Here is a 9,081-nt window from a genome sequence, read left to right as displayed (position 1 = left end):
ATAGTGGGTGCTCGCGTGTTTAGTAAAATTGATTTGAGGTCAGGTTACCATCAGATTAAGGTGAAGGATGAAGATATGCAGAAGACGGCCTTTAGGACACGGTATGGCCATTATGAGTATAAAGTGATGCCCTTCGGTGTCACTAATGCGCCAGGTGTGTTCATGGAGTATATGAACAGAATTTTTCATGCTTTTCTGGATAAGTTTATTGTTGTATTTATTGATGATATCTTGATTTATTCTAAGACTGAAGAAGAGCATGCAGAACATCTGAAGATTGTGTTGCAGGTGCTGAAAGAAAAGAAGTTGTATGCAAAGTTGTCAAAGTGCGAGTTCTGGTTAAGTGAAGTAAGTTTCCTTGGCCATATTATTTCTGGTAGTGGTATTGCAGTTGACCCGTCGAAGGTTGAAGCGGTATCACAATGGGAGACTCCTAAGTCAGTTACAGAGATTAGAAGTTTTCTTGGTTTGGCTGGTTATTAGAGAAGATTTATCGAAGGATTTTCGAAGTTGGCACTTCCATTGACTCAGTTGACCTGTAAAGGTAAAGCTTTTGTGTGGGATGCTCAGTGTGAGAATAATTTCAATGAGTTGAAGCGAAGATTGACAACGGCTCCAATTTTAATTTTACCAGAGCTGGATAAACCTTTTGTGGTATATTGTGATGCGTCCAAGTTGGGCTTAGGTGGTGTGCTTATGCAAGATGGCAAGGTAGTAGCTTATGCTTCGAGACAATTGAGAATACATGAGAAGAATTATCCTACACATGATTTAGAGTTGGCTGCTGTGGTTTTTGTGTTGAAAATTTGGAGGCATTATTTGTACGGTTCCAGATTTGAAGTGTTTAGTGATTATAAGAGTCTCAAATATTTATTTAATCAAAAAGAGTTGAACATGAGGCAGAGAAGGTGGCTAGAGTTGTTGAAAGATTATGATTTTGGCTTAAATTACCATCCAGGTAAAGCTAATGTGGTTGCAGATGCCTTGAGTAGGAAAACGTTGCACATGTCGGCTATGATGGTGAAAGAATTTGAATTGCTGGAACAGTTTAGAGACTTAAGTCTTGTTTGTGAATTGGCACCTCAGAGTGTGCAGTTGGGTATGTTGAAAATTAATAATGATTTCTTGAAGAGTATCAAAGAAGCCCAGGAGGTTGACTTGAAATTTATAGACTTGATGGGTGCTAGTAATCAGAATGCAGATGGTGATTTTCAGGTTGATGATCAAGGAGTGTTGAGATTCCGAGGTAGGATTTGTATTCCTGATAATAATGAATTGAAAAAGTTGATTTTAGAAGAAAGTCACAGAAGCAACTTGAGTATCCATCCGGGAGCTGCAAAGATGTACCACGACTTGAAGAAACTGTTTTGGTGGTCTGGGTTGAAGCGAGATGTCGCACAATTTGTATATGCTTGTTTGACTTCTCAGAAATCGAAAGTTGAACATCAGAAGCCTGCTGGTTTGTTGACGCCTTTAGATGTGCCGGAATGGAAATGGGATAGCATCTCCATGGACTTTGTGACGAGTTTACCAAACACTCAAAGAGGGCATGATGCCATTTGGGTTGTTGTCGATAAATTGACGAAGTCGGCACACTTTATTCCAATTAATATCACTTATTCGGTAGCTCAGTTGGCGGAGATTTATATTCATAATATTTTGAAGTTGCATGGTGTCCCGTCGAGTATTGTGTCGGATAGAGATCCGAGGTTCGCTTCGAGATTTTGGAAGAGCTTGCAAGAAGCTTTAGGCTCTCAGCTGAAGTTGAGTTCAGCTTATCATCCGCAAACAGATGGTCAGTCGGAAAGGAGGATTCAATCATTAGAAGATTTGTTGAGGGTGTGTGTACTTGAGCAAGGTGGAGCTTGGGACAGTCACCTACCATTGATAGAGTTCACGTACAACAATAGTTACCATTCGAGTATTGGTATGGCACCTTTCGAAGCTTTATATGGTCGAAGGTGTAGCACTCTTTTATGTTGGTTTGAGTCGGGTGAAAGTATTGTGTTGGGACCTGAAATAGTTCAGCAGAATACGGAGAAGGTCAAGATGATAAGAGAGCATATGAAAGCGTCGCAAAGTCGACAAAAAAGTTATTATGACAAGCGTAGGAAGGACCTTGAGTTTCAAGAGGGTGACCATGTGTTCTTGAGAGTCACTCCTATGACCGGTGTGGGTCGTGCATTGAAGTCCAAGAAGTTGACTCCAAAGTTTATTGGTCCTTATCAAATATCTGAGAGAATTGGCACGGTGGCTTATAGAGTTGGTTTGCCACCACATCTTTCGAACTTGCATGATGTGTTTCATGTGTCGCTACTTCGGAAGTATGTAGCGGACCCTTCACATGTTATTCCTAGAGATGATGTGCAAGTTAGGGACAATCTCACGGTGGAAACTTTACCTTTGAGGATTGATGATCGTAAGGTGAAGACGTTGAGAGGCAAAGATATACCTCTAGTGAGGGTTGTTTGGGGAGGAGCAACTGGTGAAAGTCTTACTTGGGAGTTGGAGAGTAAGATGCAGGAGTCATATCCTGAGTTGTTTGCTTGAGGTAATATTTCGAGGACGAAATTCTATAAGTTAGGGAGAGTTGTAACGCCCCATTTTTATTCTATTACTTTTAATAGATGTGTGAATATTTTTATATGACTTTATCTGTTAAATATATGATTTTATGTGAAATATGTGTTTTTGGTGATTTTATGTGATATATGGTGTGATGCTATTTTATTATATGATTTAGGGAGTTGTATATTATTTAAATGAGTATGGCGTTATTATTTGTGGAAACATTAGGAGAAATAAAAATAGGAGTAAAATATTAATATTTTGGTTAATGGGAGTTAATTAGTAATTATGTGAGTTTAAGGGAGTTAAGAAAAATAAAGGAGAGGTTATGTTTATTGGGAAATAGAATAGAGAGGAGTCAGAAACATTTTTCACGTACAAAAGAAAAACATAAGTTTTGGGAGAAGAAGAGAAAACCTAGAAGAGGCAAAGAGAAGAGGAGGAACAATTCTGTAAGCTTTTGATTCATCTAAACTAAGGTAAGGGTGGGATTCCTTTCAATAATCATAATATATAATTTGAAAATTGATGAATTTGTTGTTCTTGGTTTTTAGGGTTTGAGAAGTTATGTTAGATGATGAATTATGATGAAACTTGTTGTTGAATTGCATGATTATATGTTGTTTTATCCCCTATGTTGTCTAATAAACCTGTAAACATGTTTCTAATTCATTTTGGGTGATTAGGGGATCAAAAATTGGGTTTTTGGGTGAAAAATGGTGCAAAAATCGTAACAGCCTGTGCCAAATCGTGCTCCGATTTTGCCAAATCGTGCTCCGATTATTTACGAATGAAAATGCAAATTTTGACCCAGAAAATCGTACTCCGATTTTCCAAATCGTACTCCGATTTGACAGCTTTCCCTGTTTCGCGTTCTTGCGTCTTTTTCACCCGTTTCTGTTTTGAATTAGCTTTCGGTGTAAACATAAAAATTGTAGATAATTGAGTTAGATTTCTAATGGCTTTGGAGTGACTAGAAAATTATTTCTAGATTTTGAGTTATGATGAAAATAGTCCAAGTGGGCCTTCAGAAAATTTTAAGAAAACTTAGAATAACTAATCCCAAGTTAGTCCAAAAACTTATGGTTGATTTCCCAACTTCAAACTTAAGTGTTAGGGATTTAGTTGAGGTACTTTATGGATATTTGACTTATGTTCTATTGATCAAAACTTAATTGCTTCTGGGGGATGTTTTAGACTTTGAGATGAATGTAGTTGATTTATATATATGTTATGTTGTTGATTTCCGTTGATGACGTCGTTGTATCATCTAATGTCAAAGTTGGGGAGTGTGTCATAATCGTTTTAGGCACATATGTTGTTGTTGTAGTCGCTGTTGAAGTTGTATGTTGATATACACAAGTTGAGTCCATTTGCATACTCACATCTGTTGGGGGCTTATGCCCTGGAATGTTCATCATTCAACCCGTTGGGGGCTTATGCCCTGGAATGTTTATCATTCATCTGTTGGGGGCTTATGCCCTGGGATGCTTTAACCATCCAATTTGTTGGGGGCTTATGCCCTGGAATGCTTAGCATTCAACGCGCGTAGATTGGTACCACCTGCATGATGCATTAGTTGTTGTTGTCGTAGCATTGTTGGGTTGTTGTTGTCGTTGTAGCATTGTCGAGTTGTTGTCGTTGTAGCATTGTCGAGTTGTTGTCGTTGTCGCATTGTCGAGTTGTCGGTGTCGTCGTGGATAACGTTGTTGTTGTTGTTGTTGTTGTTGTACCTTGTTGCTGAAAATAATTATGTCGTTGTTTATGAGTTTATTTAAATACATTATTAATGATGCCTGTTGTGATATGCTTTGTTGTTTTCATTAATTTGATGAATTATATATTATTATTATTGGATAAGTTTCTCACCCCTTCTGCGTATATGTTGCCTCGACCGTGGGTAATGTGCAGGTACTGATGACTTGTAGGTTTGGTCGGCTCAAGTGTCTAGGGCTCTGATACATACTAGGATGGGGAAATCGTTGCGAATGTCTTCTCATTTCTTTTATGTATCACATATTTTGGAAAAGACTTGCTATTAGAGTTTATCGTTGTTGAAAATAAAGTTGAATTATGTTGGGGCCTTTGTGCCAAGATTTTCATTGATGTATATTTTTAAAGAATTATTCTGCTGCAGTTTATTAAGATATTCTAAATGTTGGATTTAAATAAATAGATATTTTCTATTTATGAAATTTTGAAAAGTAGTGTGACACTCCGTTGTGTGATTACTCTGATTTAATAATTAATATTACGTTGTTGGGAGAACAGGGTGTTACAATTGGTATCAGAGCAGGTCGGTCCGTCCGGCCAATTAGTAGAGTCGTGTCGAGCCATGTAGAGTTGTTTGACAATTTATATTGTCTTAGTTGTGCTGATTTTTGTTGTTATGTAGAATAGAGACCTGGAGGCTGCGAATATTATCTGTTACAAGAGAAATAGAATGGCTGGAAGAAACGATGTTGCGGTGGCTGCTGCGTTGGAAGCTGTAGCCCAAGCTATAGGACAACAACAAAATGTTGGTGCTGGTGTTAATGCTGACGTAAGAATGTTGGAGGCCTTTCTGAGGAATCATCCTCCTACCTTCAAAGGAAGGTACGACCCTGATGGAGCACAGACATGGCTCAAAGAAGTTGAAAGAGTTTTCAGGGTTATGCAATGTACTGATGACCAGAAGGTACGTTTTGGTACGCACATGCTAGCTGAGGAAGCTGATGACTGGTGGGTGAGTCTCTTACCTGAATTAGAGCAAGGTGATGCAGTTGTGACTTGGGCTGTGTTTAGGAGGGAGTTCCTGAACAGATATTTCCCTGAGGATGTTCGCGGAAGGAAAGAGATTGAGTTCCTTGAGCTGAAGCAAGGAAACATGTCGGTGACAGAGTATGCAGCCAAGTTTGTGGAGTTGGCTCAGTTCTATCCACACTACACTGGAGACAATGCTGAATTTTCTAAGTGCATAAAGTTTGAGAATGGTTTGCGTGCTGATATTAAGCGAGCCATTGGTTACCAGCAGATCCGTGACTTTTCTGCTTTGGTGAGCAGATACAGAATCTATGAAGATGATACCAAAGCTCACTACAAGGTGATGAGTGACCGTAGGGGTAAGGGACAGCAGAGTCGTCCGAAGCCTTACAGTGCCCCTGCTGACAAGGGCAAACAGAGGATGCCTGAGGAAAGAAGACCCAAGGGAAGAGATGTTCAAGCTGAGATAGTTTGCTACAAGTGTGGTGAAAAAGGCCACAAGAGTAATGCATGTACTCAACGGGATGAGAAGAAGTGTCATCGTTGTGGCAAGAAAGGGCATATCATGGCTGAGTGCAAGCGTGGTGACATGGTTTGTTTCAATTGTGATGAAGAGGGTCATCTTAGTTCTCAGTGCAAGAAGCCTAAGAAGACTCAGACTAGTGGGAAGGTGTTTGCATTGGCCGGTACACAAACGGCTAATGAAGATCGACTTATCAGAGGTACTTGATTCTTTAATGGTACTCCTTTAATTGCTATTATTGATACTGGTGCTACACATTGTTTCATTGCTGTTGATTGTGCAAATAAGTTGGGTTTAGTTATGTCAAGTATGCCTGTGGAAATGGTTGTTGAAACTCCAGCTAAGGGTTCAGTAACCACATCGTTTGTTTGTCAGAGTTGCCCTATATCCATGTATGGTAGAGATTTTGAAGTTGATCTTGTATGTTTGCCATTGACGGGTATGGATGTGATCCTTGGTATGAACTGGTTGGAATACAACCATGTGCATATTAATTGTTTTAGAAAGACGGTATACTTTTCTTCTGCTGAAGAAGATAGTGGAGCAGAATTTTTATCTACCAAGCAGCTGAAGCGGTTAGAGCATGATGGAAACTTAATGTTTTCCTTGATGGCGTATTTGTCTGTAGAGAGTCAGTCGATAATTGATAGATTGCCCGTGGTGAATGAATTTCCTGAAGTTTTTCCTGATGAGATTCCAGATGTGCCACCAGAGAGGGAGGTTGAATTTTCGATTGATCTTGTACCGGGTACGAAGCCTGTGTCGATGGCTCCTTACCGTATGTCAGCCTCCGAGTTGGCAGAATTGAAGAAGCAGTTGGAAGAATTGCTTGATAAGAAGTTTGTAAGACCGAGTGTCTCACCTTGGGGAGCGCCGGTATTGTTGGTGAAGAAGAAGGATGGTGGCATGAGATTGTGCATAGATTACCGTCAGCTTAATAAAGTGACGATAAAGAACAGGTATCCACTTCCGAGAATTGACGACTTGATGGATTAATTAGTGGGTGCTCGCGTGTTTAGTAAAATTGATTTGAGGTCAGGTTACCATCAGATTAAGGTGAAGGATGAAGATATGCAGAAGACGGCCTTTAGGACACGGTATGGCCATTATGAGTATAAAGCGATGCCCTTCGGTGTCACTAATGCGCCAGGTGTGTTCATGGAGTATATGAACAGAATTTTTCATGCTTTTCTGGATAAGTTTATTGTTGTATTTATTGATGATATCTTGATTTATTCTAAGACTGAAGAAGAGCATGCAGAACATCTGAAGATTGTGTTGCAGGTGCTGAAAGAAAAGAAGTTGTATGCAAAGTTGTCAAAGTGCGAGTTCTGGTTAAGTGAAGTAAGTTTCCTTGGCCATATTATTTCTGGTAGTGGTATTGCAGTTGACCCGTCGAAGGTTGAAGCGGTATCACAATGGGAGACTCCTAAGTCAGTTACAGAGATTAGAAGTTTTCTTGGTTTGGCTGGTTATTAGAGAAGATTTATCGAAGGATTTTCGAAGTTGGCACTTCCATTGACTCAGTTGACCTGTAAAGGTAAAGCTTTTGTGTGGGATGCTCAGTGTGAGAATAATTTCAATGAGTTGAAGCGAAGATTGACAACGGCTCCAATTTTAATTTTACCAGAGCCGGATAAACCTTTTGTGGTATATTGTGATGCGTCCAAGTTGGGCTTAGGTGGTGTGCTTATGCAAGATGGCAAGGTAGTAGCTTATGCTTCGAGACAATTGAGAATACATGAGAAGAATTATCCTACACATGATTTAGAGTTGGCTGCTGTGGTTTTTGTGTTGAAAATTTGGAGGCATTATTTGTACGGTTCCAGATTTGAAGTGTTTAGTGATCATAAGAGTCTCAAATATTTATTTAATCAAAAAGAGTTGAACATGAGGCAGAGAAGGTGGCTAGAGTTGTTGAAAGATTATGATTTTGGCTTAAATTACCATCCAGGTAAAGCTAATGTGGTTGCAGATGCCTTGAGTAGGAAAACGTTGCACATGTCGGCTATGATGGTGAAAGAATTTGAATTGCTGGAACAGTTTAGAGACTTAAGTCTTGTTTGTGAATTGGCACCTCAGAGTGTGCAGTTGGGTATGTTGAAAATTAATAATGATTTCTTGAAGAGTATCAAAGAAGCCCAGGAGGTTGACTTGAAATTTATAGACTTGATGGGTGCTAGTAATCAGAATGCAGATGGTGATTTTCAGGTTGATGATCAAGGAGTGTTGAGATTCCGAGGTAGGATTTGTATTCCTGATAATAATGAATTGAAAAAGTTGATTTTAGAAGAAAGTCACAGAAGCAACTTGAGTATCCATCCGGGAGCTGCAAAGATGTACCACGACTTGAAGAAACTGTTTTGGTGGTCTGGGTTGAAGCGAGATGTCGCACAATTTGTATATGCTTGTTTGACTTCTCAGAAATCGAAAGTTGAACATCAGAAGCCTGCTGGTTTGTTGACGCCTTTAGATGTGCCGGAATGGAAATGGGATAGCATCTCCATGGACTTTGTGACGAGTTTACCAAACACTCAAAGAGGGCATGATGCCATTTGGGTTGTTGTCGATAAATTGACGAAGTCGGCACACTTTATTCCAATTAATATCACTTATTCGGTAGCTCAGTTGGCGGAGATTTATATTCATAATATTTTGAAGTTGCATGGTGTCCCGTCGAGTATTGTGTCGGATAGAGATCCGAGGTTCGCTTCGAGATTTTGGAAGAGCTTGCAAGAAGCTTTAGGCTCTCAGCTGAAGTTGAGTTCAGCTTATCATCCGCAAACAGATGGTCAGTCGGAAAGGAGGATTCAATCATTAGAAGATTTGTTGAGGGTGTGTGTACTTGAGCAAGGTGGAGCTTGGGACAGTCACCTACCATTGATAGAGTTCACGTACAACAATAGTTACCATTCGAGTATTGGTATGGCACCTTTCGAAGCTTTATATGGTCAAAGGTGTAGCACTCTTTTATGTTGGTTTGAGTCGGGTGAAAGTATTGTGTTGGGACCTGAAATAGTTCAGCAGAATACGGAGAAGGTCAAGATGATAAGAGAGCATATGAAAGCGTCGCAAAGTCGACAAAAAAGTTATTATGACAAGCGTAGGAAGGACCTTGAGTTTCAAGAGGGTGACCATGTGTTCTTGAGAGTCACTCCTATGACCGGTGTGGGTCGTGCATTGAAGTCCAAGAAGTTGACTCCAAAGTTTATTGGTCCTTATCAAATATCTGAGAGAATTGGCACGGT

At 39.7% G+C, this 9,081-nt stretch overlaps 1 pseudogene; it reads left to right on the top strand.

Annotated features, from left to right (window-relative positions):
• The first annotated feature begins 5,011 nt into the window (after nucleotides 1–5,011).
• On the top strand, nucleotides 5,012–7,791 carry LOC146926813 (uncharacterized; annotated as a pseudogene).
• Nucleotides 7,792–9,081: the final 1,290 nt, after the last annotated feature.

Source organism: Medicago sativa, chromosome 4, assembly GCF_051527215.1.
Source record: "Medicago sativa cultivar Bolivia chromosome 4, Bolivia_mono, whole genome shotgun sequence".
NCBI lineage: Eukaryota > Viridiplantae > Streptophyta > Magnoliopsida > Fabales > Fabaceae > Medicago > Medicago sativa.
Note: the sequence above shows the minus strand (reverse complement) of the source record. Positions and strands in the feature narration are given on the sequence as shown.